General features: G+C 42.9%; 1 protein-coding gene across 5 annotated transcripts in view; it reads right to left on the minus strand.

Moving 5' to 3' along the window:
- The window catches only part of NCALD (neurocalcin delta), a 291656-nt gene that overhangs the window by 113032 nt on the left and 163786 nt on the right, over positions 1-14838 (minus strand). For 4 of the 5 annotated variants that reach the window (XM_036337949.1, XM_036337948.1, XM_036337946.1 and 1 more), the window contains one exon: positions 12404-12481. The gene's annotated coding sequence lies outside the window, so the exon portion shown is untranslated. Of the gene's footprint in view, positions 1-12403; positions 12542-14838 lie in introns of those variants that run through there. The other variant, XM_036337947.1, reaches the window with a different exon arrangement.

Genomic DNA, 14838 nt, shown 5'->3' on the forward strand with positions numbered 1-14838 from the left:
TAAGATTATACTAATATCCTTGGGCCTGCTTTTATTTTACTGGCCTAGTACTCATTGCCAGTATTATCTTAAAGGCTCCACCTTGCAATTAAAATCCTATATCAGTAGCTCTTATGGGCTGATGTCCAAAAAGATATGTTAAAGTCCCAACCCCCAGTATCTCAGAATGATCTTATTTGAAAATACAGTGGTTGAAGATGGACAGTGATCAAGATGAGGTCACACTGGCGTAGGGTGGAGCCTTAGTCCAATATGACTGTGTCCTTAAAAGAAGAGAAGACAGAAAAGGAAGATGGACATGTGAAGACAGAAGTAGAGGTTGGAGTTATGCTGCCACCAACCAGGAGCAACGGGGGCCACCAGAAGCTGGAAGAGACGAGGACTCTTCCCCAGAGCCTGCAGAGCAGCATGGCCCTGTCACCCTCTTGGCTGCAGACTTCCAGCCCCCAGAACTGTGAGCAAATAGCTTCCTGTTGTCTAGTGCTCCCCGTTATGATTCTTTACTTTGTCAAGGCAGCCCTAGGAACTCAACACAGCACTATATATTCGACACTATTTTCTATCTGTGTATATCTGACAATACACACATTATCCACTTCACTTCAAAGGCCACCTCAGTTATAACACATTTAAGACTGTCTCCATCTCTCCTAGACCTCTGTCCTTGGTAGCAAAGGCAATCACTTTAAAAAAAAAAATGTTTTTAATGATTTTTTTAGAGAGAGAGAGGAAGGGAGAGGGATAGAGAGATAGAAACATCAATGAGAGAGGAACATCACTGACAGGCTGCCTCCTACATGCCCCCCACTGGGGATTGAGCCCAGAACCCAAGCCTGTGCCCTGACCAGCAATCAAACCAGCGACCTCTTGGTTCCTGGGTCAATGCTCAACCACTGAGCCACACAGGCTGGGAGAGCACTTCTTTTCTATTACATCCCTACCACTTGGTGCAGTGCCAGATACAGAGGAGGTGCTCACTAACGTTCACTGCCTTGAATACCTTCAGGCTTCCTCTGTCAACCCCTTAGATGAGACAAGATGATCTCTCTTCTAATACATTTATTTATTTATTGCCTCAAGTCTGTTGGGTAAAGTCCTCCCTTCTTCTGTTCCTCCCTCCTTCCCTTACTCTTCGCCTCTCTCCCTCCCTTTCTTCCTTCCTTCCCTCCTCCCTCCAAACCCCACCCTCCCCCCAACCAATATTCACTCACTGGACACATACTACATGCATAGCATAGTTCTAGAAACTAGAGAATTAGCAGTAAACAAAAGGCACAAAAATCTTTGTATCTAGGAGCTTACATTCTAATGGGGAAGAAAAATCTAGAATCTTCCATTGCAAATCGCCAATGTCTAAATGATAAGTGGTGGTACGGGATGATAGGATGCACTTTGGGAACGGTTTCCAGGGTGGTTTTTTTGTTTGTTTGTTTGTCTGTTTGGCCAGCTGTGGTCTTGGGGCCTCCTGCCCAACAACCAAAGGCCCCAGCGGAACAGCTGTACTTTTCTTATCCAATTTTTAAATTCCTCTTCCCTTCCTGCGAGGAAGAGTGAAGGCGAGAGAGGGGTAAGGCTGTGGGGGGTTGGGGGGGGGGAAACAAATGAGCCAGGAAAAAAAGTAGAAAGGAAGGAATGGGAATAATGATTCTCCCACAGCATACTTAAAAGCCAGCCCTTCCTGGGCCGTGTCAGGGTAAGTACCTTGCCTTTGCTGATAGCTTTATTATTATTACGTCATTAAGTTGACAACATAACTGCATAATCATAATGGCTAGCCAGTCCTCAGAGGGTGACCTTCCAGGAAGTGGTCCAGACACCACTTGACCCCAGTTGCTCCTCACCACAGTTCTGGGAGCCGAGTACTATTGTTTTTCCTCCCACAGGTGAAGAGCCGGGTGCTCACAGAGGCCGGCATTTGCTCCAAGTCCCACAGTTAGTAAATAACAGAGTCCAGACACAGATGTTCGTGGTGTGGACTCAAAGTCCTGGCCCTTCCCCTTGTTTTCAGGGAATCCCCTTCCCCGAAAGGAGGCCCCAGCTGGCTGGGGCTGCCCAGCCTGTACAGCATTCAGACAGGATTTCCTCCCACAGCAACAGGCCTTCTTGCTGACCCTGTCCCTTTTATCACTTCATTGTATCTTTTCTCGACCTCTGACCCCAGTGGTCTGTATCCCCTGGTTACGAAGGTAAACAGATATGTGAGTGATATTTGCTGGATTCCCAATGGTCAAAGTCTCTCTATCTTTCCTAGCACCTCTCAGCCTTTTCATTCTCTCCTCATTATTTAAGCCAGCATGGCGCAATTTTCCAAAACATGCAATTAGCAAGGGCACAGAAGGGACTGGATCCATAAGTAATTAGTGATCCAGGACACAACAAAGTAAAAGCAAAGCCAAGGATGTGAAAAGACCAGAAAACGGACCCTGCAGGAGGAAGAGGCGCACATTCTAGGACCTTCCTCGGGAGGGACAAAGAACCCAACACTCCGCTGACTAATTCAAATCCCCAAAGCTCCTCCACGGTCTTGGGGTTGAGCAGACATCAATCATGGGTGGCGGTCGCAAGCGGCACATCTCCCGCTCCAGGATGAGTGGCTGCCTCTGTTCTAGTGGTGAACCCATCCTTTCCCATTGCTTTCATGTGGGGAACCCTGGCCTCTCTGTCCCTCCATGATTGTTCGAGCCTTTTAGAATCAGCCTTTCCTGCAAGATGGCCCCAGCCCCTGGGATTTCTTGCTTTTCATGAAAGCAGAAGTCAGGTTAGGACACCAGGATTTAAGAGACCGACCCAGGGTGACTGTGGAGGCAGAGAGGGGAGACGGTAGAACGCCAGGATTCCCAGAGGCACAGCTACGATTCCAAGGTGGAGAAGCTAGGAGGGCTTGGGTAGAAGTCCATCCAATCAAATCCACCCGCAACATCAACTTGTTCTCCAACGCCCGTGGTGAAGTGTAAATGACAGGGGAGTGTGGGCACTGTGATTAGTGGAAGCGTTGCCTTGTCATTAGGAGGAAATAGAAATAACATTCGCTTTTGGTTATTAGGGACTCTAGTCACTGCCCGAAAGGCCAGGCCAGCAAAATGAGAAGCCTGGCGAGGATGCCAGCAGGTTCCCACATCGCATGGGGGTGACATCCCCACCATCACATACTTGCCAGGGGTGAAAATTAGAGCCCTACATAGAACAAGAGAGTTGAAGGACTCTTTCACTGCGTTTCCTTACCTACAGCCTAATTTCCTTTTGGTTCTTGGGTGGACGAATGCCAGCTCTCAGGGCTGATCTCTATACTTCAGGGGGCATGGCTAAACCCACCCACCACACCACAGTCTAAGCACTCTGCTTATTCCCATGGCAATGGAAACAAGCAATGGCAGCTGAAAAGGAAAGGAAAATGAAGGTACCCACCAGGACATTTCTAAGACACACTCATTGCTACTGCTGCTCAAAAGAGTAAATGCTCTGATGCATGTTGCTAAGCGATGTTGCATTTCCAGCCCTTCATAAGTCCATTAGCAACACAGGATGGGACGCACTCCACTGGGAGAATCATGAGATGCTTTCTTATTTCTGTGAATAATCAGCCTCGGCAACTACGGCTTCCAACATGGAGCAGAAGTGATTATCCTGTGTGCCCAGCGGGGATGCGGATTAGAACTCAGCGATGAATGTCCTGTGGGAATCCGTGGGCGCTCTGCTAACCCACGCCCCCACAGCGCCCTCAAGCCTTAAAAAATAGATGAATTCATAAGTAAGCACACATTCTTTCCATGAAATGTCTCCTCCCCAGCCTTGTGTTTGTCTATGTAACAAGTGCTAGAAAATTGTGAATTTTAAATACACTTCAACATTTGGAGTAAAATGATTCTACACATGTTTATCTTCCTGATCCAAAGATAACCCTGGTTTGGGGGATCCTGTGTGAGGGTGGCTGCTCTGCAGGCCAGTCCCAGATCCCGCACTGATGACAACAATCCTTTGGTTTATAGATACTAGAAGTTGCTCAGATTTAGCTGCCAAGTAATGGCTTCTTGCTTCTTTTTCCCAGCATTCCCTGGTTACCCCAAATTCTCAGTTGCCCAGAATTCACGGTACCCAGTATTCCCCACTAACTCAGTATTTCCAAGCTACTAAGTAAGAATTATGCATAAGTAATTTGCAATAAAGAAATAACCTTTCAGCAGGATTCCACCAATGGAACTCCGGAACTTTTCAACTCTTCAGATAAGCAATGCTGTATATCAGTCAGAGCATAGCGTCTGGATGGAGTCAGACTCCGTAGGTGAATCTCAATAACACTATTTCCCATTGAGATGACTTGGGGCAAATGAATGTCTCCGTGCCTCTGCGTCTCACCTGCTGTTGCAATGGTTAAATAAGTTGATGTATGTAACATGCTTAGTTACACAGTGACTCCTTCTGGCACCTCTGGCTCTGGGGCAGAGCTATAGAAGTATTTGCCAGAGTCTTCAACCACCTCTCCTTTCAATTAAAATAAGCAAACACCTCGGTTTATGAAGGGAGAAACAGCCAACTCCAGAATGCACCCCTAGGATCTGTATGCACTGCTTTTATATTTCAGAGGGAGCCCCTGATCTAATGAAGCTAGAAATAGCCAAATTTCGAATTCCTATAACATCAAACTGTTACTAATTATGGTTCTGGTCATATGCCATATGTTTCCCAGAAATAACAAATGTTCCATGGAAAAGTAATTGGCTAATAAGGGTAGGAAAAACATATATAGTAAATGTCCTTGTTTTTCTTGGCTGCTAACTTTCATACAATGAAATATGCAATGAAAAAATATGACCATTCAACTGCAGCTACTTCTACCCTTCAGAAAGACGCTCGAAGCACTGAAATGTTTGGGAGCTGTGTTCAAATCGCATTGTCAAGGAATTTCTTTTGAATCTGCCACATTTGAAACTTTGAAAAATGTTACTCGGGTCTCAGGTGTTTGTTCCCCCAGTAGATATTACCGTGGAAGATGTTAAACTAACTCCATGTGATTCTCATTTTCAGAAACACAATTTTGGACTGCTTAAGAGTGACAATGTATCCCCTTGAGTTGCATTAAAAAAAAATTCATTTCAGGTTTAAATATAGCCTTTTTGTGTGGGTTGCTTTTTTTTTTTTCCTACTAGGAACACATTCTCTGAGACCATTTCTCAATGTTGCTATTTAACAGGCTCCATGTTTTAGATTTTTAAAAATTCCCCTTTATATCACTTAAATGTGACTGAAGTGAATTTTTGCAACTATCTAGTGAAAGAAAATTAATTATTGATCAAGTGAGCTTCGTTTATAAAGGCCATACCAACAGTAGGAGGCTGAAGGTACGTTTTCTTTCAGTACATTTTATACTCAAGAGCATGTATTTCAAGAATACATCAGTCTGATATTCTCATTCATTTCTATTTCCTGATGCCGATAAGGCATGATGATCCTGTGGGCGCTCAAAAGGGATCAAGGTCGGATCCAAGCTACTTTGGAGACAGTGCTGCCCTCTGTAGTGTGATGGTACTACATGTTATCAGTGTGCTGACGATGCCACAGGCAATGCCAGGTGCTGGGATTATAATGATGAAAACAGCAGACCTAGGTCCTGTCCTCATGGAGCTGAGAGTCTGGGATAGGGCTGGTTAGTGTGGTCTGTGGACCAGCACTACCCCATGAACTATACCTTATCAGACTGCAACAGGATAAGTACAGATATTTCAAGTAATTGGTTTGACACAGTTACAGCAGTTGGGCATTGTTGCAACACCCAATGTGTGACTAAGTGGAATGTGTGGTCAAGTGGACACACCTCGCCTCACTGAATGATTGCAAAACTTGCAAAACGATTTTCCCATGGCAGGATCTCAGCACTGGTCACGGGCAGGAGGACACATATTGGTCTGTGATGAATTGAAACTTTTTTTAAAAAAATCTACTCCTTCCAATAGATAGTTTGGGAAGCTTTTGTATCCACTCATCTACTGATGGGCACATGGGTTGCTGCCAAATCTTAGCTACTGTAAATAGCACCACAATGAACATAGGGTGCATATATTCTGCACATACACTCAAATTGGAACAATACAGAGAAGAAGTGATTTTTAAGGGTGGATTGGAATGGAAGGGCTAGCGATAACAGCATGAGAAGAGGTATGAAGGTGAAGGAGTGCAGGGATGTCCTGGGCCACCTGGTTCATTGCAGTTCGAGTGTGATATGGGGATGGGGCAAATGGAAACAAGGAGATAAATGTGAAAAGGTCAGTTGCAGCCAGTTAGTAGAGGGCTTCGAATGCCACGGAAGAGAATTAGAACTTCATTTACAATTGGAAGTTACCAAATATTCCTGAATGTGACAGTGATGCGAAAGAAAGCTCCATTTTACCAAACACTATTGGTCTCATTAGTATATTGGTCTCTATAGGCATCACTTGAGGCAGGATGTCTTTACGTGAAGTAAATAATAATAGTAAAAATGAACTTTTAAAAAGTTATTATAATGGTGTCATACAGTATAGTCATATGTCTAAGTAAACTTGTGTAAATCTTAAGTCTGCCCGGGCTCCACAGCATAGCAAATGCCACTTGAAAAGGTCCAATCCTGGGTGATGACAGCGACTTGGAAATGCCATTTCTTAGCTTAACAGTGACGGGAGGACGCACACTCTTCCTGTTTTCAGAGACTCTGGTTAAACCACAGAGATTACGGAACATTAAAGTAACATACCATTACAGAAGCTTACACTACAATGTCAAGTACCATCACCAAAGGACACAGGAGTGGCATTTTTCTCTCTCTCTGTTGTTCTCAGCTCCCTATAAACTAGACTTGAACTCATTCAATGTGCTTCATTTTAAGTTCCTGTGTGTCATCAAAAGGCTATTAATTCTTGCAACTGACTGACTTGGAGTGTTCGGCAGCATTAAGATTCCCACAAGTGTACCTTTAAAAAAATAGATAAGCTACTAAGTAAGTTTTCAATTTTGAGGGTAAAATTTAATGTAGCTTTAACAAATAAAAGAAGGCTCTACAATGGTCTGCTCTCTCCCCCACAGGGGAAAAATATTACCACGTTAGTAATGCACACATTTGCTCCATAAAAATCTAATTACTCAGTCTTCTAATTCTGGTTTCATACTTTTTGAAATCGTGATGTAAGAACTAGAGAGTTATAAAGATACCATCCTATGAAGCTGAAAGCTGTGCGTTTAGAATTGGCCGTGTTTGCAATGCTGTGACTACAGTGCGAAGCTAAAACACGGTGTTGTGAGTCACTCGCTGATCGTGATGTGCTAAAGCAGTGGTTCTCCACGGAGAGTGACTGTGCCTCTCCCAGGAAACAGGGGACAATGCTTAGAGATGGATGTGGGGGTACTGCTGGCACTGACCCTTCTGCACTGCATAGGACATTTTTAAAAGGCTATTTTGATGGTGTCATACAGTAGTCACCCTCACACCAGAATGATCTGGTCCAACGGGTTGCAGTTGAGAAACCCTGAAGTCAAGGATCATACTAACACATTCCCATCATTCCTCTAGGCATATATGAAAACAACGTTGATTCATATAATCTGAACATCAGGAACAAGGAAGTTCCTGGAAGGAACCCTCGTGCACTGCCGGTGGGAATGCAGACTGGTGCAGCCACTGTGGAGAACGGTATGGAGTTTCCTCAAAACACTAAAAATGGAACTCCCATTTGACACAGTGATCCCACTTCTAGGAATATATCCCAAGAAACTAGAAACACCAATCAGAAAGGATCTATGCCTCCTTTTGATACGATGAACTACCGCCCCCTCTTCCCCCCGATTTTTGCAAGTGAGACCTGAAGGTGACCCTCACAGGAGCCCTGGTTTAACCCCATCCGTGGAAATGCTTTATGTACAGATATGCAAACACTGTCATCAGGGCATCTTCAAGCAGAGCTTCAGAAAAGACAGGCATGACTGGAGACTCAAACAAGGTTCCAGACATGTCTTATCTGCTGAGTTGTAAGTCATGATGATTTTAAGATGCACCATCAATTAAAGAACAGCTTTTGAGAACGTGGCAAGGAAATACTTCCACTTAAATGTGTCCCTTGATTGTAAAATGCGAACATTATTTTTAGAGACAGTAGATATGCAAAATGTGTAAAGTATATGAAGTGTATGAGAAGATATACTGAGCTCTTTTTGTAAAAAATGGGAAGACTGAAACACTACCCCTTAGATCAGTGATGGCGAACCTTTTGAGCTCGGCGTGTCAGCATTGTGAAAAACCCTAACTTAACTCTGGTGCCAGGTCACATATAGAAATTTTTTGATATTTACAACCATAGTAAAACAAAGATTTATATTTTTGATATTTATTTTATATATTTAAATGCCATTTAACAAAGAAAAATCAACCCCAAAAATGATTTCGCGTGTCACCTCTGACACGTGTGTCATAGGTTCGCCATCACTGCCTTAGATCCTGCTCAATCAGTGTTAATCTTAGTTATTTTCACTTGCTTTTACATTGTCCCCTCAACCTTCCGCCACCGCGCCAGGAAGAGGTGGTAAGATGAAGGGTTGGTTAGCGGTACCACCACTAGATCCTCAGCAACAAGAACAGATACCAATCTCATAGGTTGCCTCTAATTTCCTCTCCTGGGATTTCTCCAAGGCCTTTGACTGCAAACTGATACTGTGAAGAACACGCACTGCTAGAGAATATAACTTCACATAACTACATGCTTAGATGCAATGCATATTTAAAATTATTTTTTAAATTCCATCTAATAATCAACCTATACCACTTAGGCATCAACAAAAGCGTACCAGCTATATATTTGCTTATTGCATCTTATCTGCTTGCTCCACCGGAAGTGAAGATCCATGTGAACAAGGATTTTATCTGTGTTTAAATGAAAGAGTGAGTGAATGAATGAATGAAATCTTCTCCCAAATAGCAGAGTCATTATACAATTGCAGGTGTCTTTTATTTCACACATGTGACAGGAGGCAATAGGACTCACTGCATGTTATTAACTGCACATGTTCACTCAGCCATTCTCTTCTGAGCCTCCCATGCCTGCCCCTGCCACCTTCCCAGCTTCCCTCACGTCATGCCCCCATTGCTCCCCACTGAACTGGCCATGGTTCAGTTCCCAGCACGCTCCACGCTCTCTTCTGTCTCAGAGCCTCTGCCCAGCACACTCCCCTCCACCCCCAGCCCTCCAGCTTCCTTCCGGAAGGCCTTCCTGATCACCGCTCCACTAGGTGCAGTGCCTGTATTTTATAGTTTCATAGTTTCTCGTGTTTGGTTCGGTTTTCATCATAGTACTTACCGCATTTGTAAAATATAATTTGTCTAGTTATTTGACTAATGTCTCTTCCCACCTCATACCACTCAACTGTAGGCAGAAGCCATGTCTGCCTCATTTCCCATTAATATCCCCTCATCTAGCACCGTGCCTGTCAGATAGCAAGCGCTCAACCAATATTTATTGAATGAATAAATGAATTATTTTTCTAGGACTATAATCTGCTACCAAATATATGAGTCCATGTTCTACTGTATCATTCTTCTTTGGACTCAAGTTGGGGGCTTAATTGATACTTTTTGGTCCAGAGAAATCATCACTCTCTGAAGTCTACAACATTAAAAGAGCTTGTTGCAAAATTACTGAAAAATCAACTGCTTTTTATTCTTTTTCTACATACTAATAAAAAAGTAATGTGCTTCCTCCCCCCACCCCCACTCCCCACTTAATTGATTATCTGTGTGGGCATTAAGAACATAACTGGGTGGAAAATGGTGGTCAGGAAATCAATTGCTTGGATAATGAGTATTTGTTTCTATGCCTGCATTTGAAAACATCTGGAAGCGTATTTTAATTACCCTCTAGATATTTGGTGTCTTGTGCTCTCAGCCTCTGAAATAATCTCTTCCCATTACTGTCCCCGCAAGAAAGATACTCTGTTGACAAAATAGGGGTTTTCTGATAGAGGGGATCTTATGGGACGTTGAAAAAGGGTAGTGAACTTGGGGGGCAAGAGGATTCAGATAGTATTCTCTTCAACAGGAGGAGCAAGGAAGAGGTCTTCAGTGCAGAGAACTGCAGAAAAATAGGATTCCGTGTAATATCATGTAACTAAGAAGCTAGTCACACAGGAAGCCTTGGGGAAGGGTATGGAATTCTTGGGGATCCAGACAAAAGGGTTCTAGCCTAAAGGAGCTAAAGAAAGACAACTAAACCACCGGAAATCAGAAATAACTGTAAACCAGAAACTTATTTATGTACTTCACTTGAAAATAGTTTCGTTGCATATATCTTCCCTACCGGTTGTTATCAGGATCCCTGTCGCTGGCCCATTTTTATTTGAGTGTATGGAACTCTTAAACAGGGTTCCTGAACTCCCCGGAAGTGGGGGCAGGGTTTGCTAACCTAGGCCACCCTCCTGGAGAGCCCCGCGAGGAAGGTTAGCCTCCTTAAAGAGGTCCCCTGCCCGCTGCCTTGTTCACTACTATCACGGGCCAGCAGTAGCCCAAAGGGGAGCTGCTCATTCACTGCCTGGAGCTTTGCTGTCCATTTCTCATCCCAACTGTCCTCCTGTGGGCCTGGCAGATGCCTCAAATCTGCAGCATGAACTCCTGCAGCCTCTCCTTGTTCCACATACAACAGGGATGAAAGAGAGCTTATATTTGGGGCTCACTCGAGACGGGGATCTCCAGTGACGAATCCCCTGCCCCTGAGATCACAGACACAGAGGAGAGACCTGGATGCTTGAGGAGCAGCAGCAAGGCCCAGAGGCCCAGAGCAGACGCCGGTTCTCTCCACCTCCAGGTCCCAGGAGAGGTTCTTACGTTGAATCATACTCAGGCTTTACTGTCTCCCGGCATTTTCTTGTAATTCTTTAGTGTGATGTTAGAAAGATCCAAGGAACTAATGCAATGGCTACTATCATATCTATTGGTAGGGTTGTGCTATCCACATGTAGTTCGACCAGAGAATTATGACAAGAAGAAACAACCGCTCAAGCTGCCGGATCCCTACCAACTTGATGTACAATTCTCTCTTGGCTTCCAGGAGACATGCTTTGGGGTTGAGACTTACTTCTCAATGTCACGAGGAGAGAGAAAACAACAAAAGTTTAGATTTTGCTTAGCATAACTTCAGATATTTCTTTACTGTCCCATAGATCTCATGAAGAGGACTGGCCTACCAAATTTGGAATAAAGACTTTGTACTTTCACTTTCTGGTGTCCTTCAGACCAGCCATGTTGCTCCCCTAACCTATAATAATAAAAGTGTAATATACTAATTAGACCGGACAGCCGAACGACCTTCCGGACGTCCTTCCAGACATCCTTTTGGACGACCGTCCAGATGAAGCCGGGGCTGCGAGGGCCGAGCCCCTTGCACGAATTTCGTGCATGAGGCCTCTAGTGCTTAATAAACCAGGAGCTTGATGGGGATAAAGGAAGTGGGCTGAGTCAAGTACTTGTACATTCATTTTACATCTACTTCTCTCCCTCCCCTATAATAGCAGTAAAATACAAAATGAGGTTTGGTTCTTGCCCGCATTTATTTTATTTTTGTCATTTACTCCTCATATAAAACTATTTGGCCAAGTAAATATTCGATTACTATCCATGCCTCATTTACCAACAGCCACAAAACATGTTACCAGGGCCTAAGCCATACTACCTTGCTTACATATCTTGGCTGGTTCCCATCTGCGGCCACAAGCATATTTTGAAAAAATATCCACAAAATTCATCTACCAGATTTCCCTCTCTGAAAAGCCAATTTCCTAAACATTCAATGAGTTGGCTTCTGAGACCCACATCCACACATTAGGAAAGTAATACTGTTCTTGTCTTAACAGGAAATTCACTATTGTGGTTGCTGCTTTCCTAATTGTACCGGAGTAGAATTTCAGAAGAACGTTTTCTGAATGAGAAAACATCCCACCTGCTTGCTGCCCAGGATCCTCTTACATGTCCCAGGCCCAGTGAGCACCCTGGGAAAGTAAGGAAGGGCCCATGCATATTGCCTTTTTTTCCAGGAAGCAAGACAGGTTTTTACTTCATTACCAGCTATCCTGTTTTGTTTCTAAGTAGATTTCTTACACTTCAATAATGTTTCTATTTAACCAGAGTCACCATAGAAGAGAATTGAATTTTTTTTAAAAATTAGAATGGGTACATAGTTTTCTTTCCAGTAACATAAATTTATCAAGAGTTAAAAATGGAAATGTATACCTCATGATGAAGCTTTAATGACACACATAAGCTAGCATTTTCCTTTTACCAAACACCAAAACATATAAACACACAGCAACCCGACTAGGACGCAATAACTTTGCATTCTGAATCTTAATCAGCACAATGGAAACTCAGGCCTTCGGCGAGGTTAACAAAGTCACTCACAGTACGCAGCCGCGCAGAGCCTGGGTCCCGGAGCCTCCTGGGTTCACGGCTGAGCCTATGACCAGCAGCTCTGTGGCCCTGCAACCGAGATCGCGCATAATTAACGAATATTTCACTTGAAGGTTTGACCGTTCAGTAAAGCAGTTTATGTAAGGCTGTTACTTTTAATTCCTCTGAAGTTGCTTTGCCAACAGGAAACAGGAAACACACCTACAAGAACACTGACATATTTCAGCCTAATTGGTCTTTGTGGCTCAGAGTGCTCAGAGTGAGTCTTGTATCACAGGGGGTAGGAGGTACAGTCCCCAAAAGAGTAGGATTCATGTCCTAGCATTTCACAGTCTAAAGTCCTTTGGATAGATGCTATTTAGGCAACTTTTAATGGGGAGAAACAGGCACTCTTAGTAACATTCAGGCCTATGGCTTTAATCCTGGAAGGACCATAAACTTTAGACCAAATTCATGTGTATATACACATATGTATGTGATAAATATGTGACTATATAAGTAATATGTTATTCTTAGTATATATGTTATTAAAATAATAAATAACATGTTAAAATAATATATATATATTTTTTCCCTACAATACAGATAGAAACTATCCTTCAGTCATCTTTTTGATGTAAATAACAGAAAACCCAACTCAAACTCACTCATACAAATAAATAACAAAAAAAAATATTTTGGTTCCTTGAACTGTGGGGGGGGGGGGGGTGAGGGGGAACAGATGGAGGATTAGTTTTGGGAAACCAGAGTTCATCCTATCATTTGAGTCTCTGCCATTCTCTGGGCACAGGTGTTCTCTGTAGATTGACTCGAACTTCCGGCTGCCTTCCTCTCATGGTACAAAACCAACAGCAGCAGCAGTTGAAGACCACGCATCCATCTTCCAAGGGGACAGGGTGAGCATGCTGGCTGCCCCAGTTCTGACCGAGGTCACTCAGACTGCCCATTGCTGAACCAGTCACCATACTTGGCTGAATGACTTTAAATTAAGTAAGGTTATTCCCTGGAAATGAGGGGAGAATCATTCCAAAGAAAAATCACATGGAAAGATATTCCAGATCCTGTGAGGAAGGGAAAAGGGGGGAGGGGAGACTGGGGAGAAAATCAACAAATGTCCACAACAACAATGTTTGGCAAGAATCGGAATCTGAATATTGGTGTTTGGGGGTGTATATCGAGGAAAACACTGGCTCTGTGGTTATTTGAAGATGTCTGAAAGAGAATGAATGAGCTGAGGTTCAAGAGATACTGGTTAGCCAAGTCTCTACATTTAGTCAAACTTCCTATTAACATTGGATTTGCCCTCTTGGAAAATAGTTCAGAATTCTTACACACTGTTTATGAAATATATTTCCAAGTGTATAAAGTGCCCTTTCATTTGACCTTCCATTTTGTTATCCGCCACCACTGAAGATCTATTTACAGCAATTCCTTTTACCCGGTACAGCATGTCTGGCTATCAAGAAAAAATGACCGGGCATACCAAAAGGCGAAAAACACAATTTGAAGAGACAGAGCAAGCATAGAACCATACATGGCAGGGAAGCTGGAATTAAAAGACAACAGAACTCCCATGATGGCTAGAGTAATTTACTGAGCCAAAAATCAATGAGGAGTCATAGCCAAAAATCAATTCCAGAGGGATTAAGGACTTAGCTGTGAAAAGCAAAATGTTAAAACTTGAAGAAGAAAATATGAAACATCTTTGTTGACCTCCAAATGGGAAAGGAATTCTTAAGGCACAGAAGTGTTCATCATAAAAGGAAAGACCGATAAATTTTCCTACTGTACTATTAAGATCTGCTACAAACATGCAATAAAGAGAACAAAAGGTATGCCAATATCTGAGACAGTTTTGCAACATGCAAAATCAACAAGAGAGCAGTATTCAGATTTTATAAAGAAATGTTACAAATCATTAAGAAAAAGACAACACGATAGAAAAATGAGCAACAGATGTGACACACTGTCACAGAAGAGAAAAATATAAATGATGGGTGAGCATATGAAAATATGAACAACCACATTTGTAATCAGGAAAGTGGACGTTAAATTGATAGTGGGAGGAGTATAAATTGATGTAAACACTTGGGAACAATTTAACCTTATTTTATGAATCTTACCAAGTTGAATGTTCCCATATCCTCCAATTGAACAAATCCACACCTACCTCTATTCTCTAGAGAAACCCTTGTATATTTGCACTGGGAGATATGCACAAAGTGTTTATAACAGCTTTATTCAAAACAGCAAGAAGCTACATTGAGCACAAATGTCCACCAACAGGAGAGCCAATAAATTGAGTCATATGCATACAATAAAATATTAGACAACAGGGGAAATCAATACATCACAGCTGCATGCAACAACGTAGGTGAACCTTAGGAAAATAATGAATGAAAAAAAGCAAGTATCAGGTAATTACA

The sequence above is a fragment of the Myotis myotis genome, unplaced genomic scaffold, assembly GCF_014108235.1.
Source record: "Myotis myotis isolate mMyoMyo1 unplaced genomic scaffold, mMyoMyo1.p scaffold_m19_p_16, whole genome shotgun sequence".
NCBI lineage: Eukaryota > Metazoa > Chordata > Mammalia > Chiroptera > Vespertilionidae > Myotis > Myotis myotis.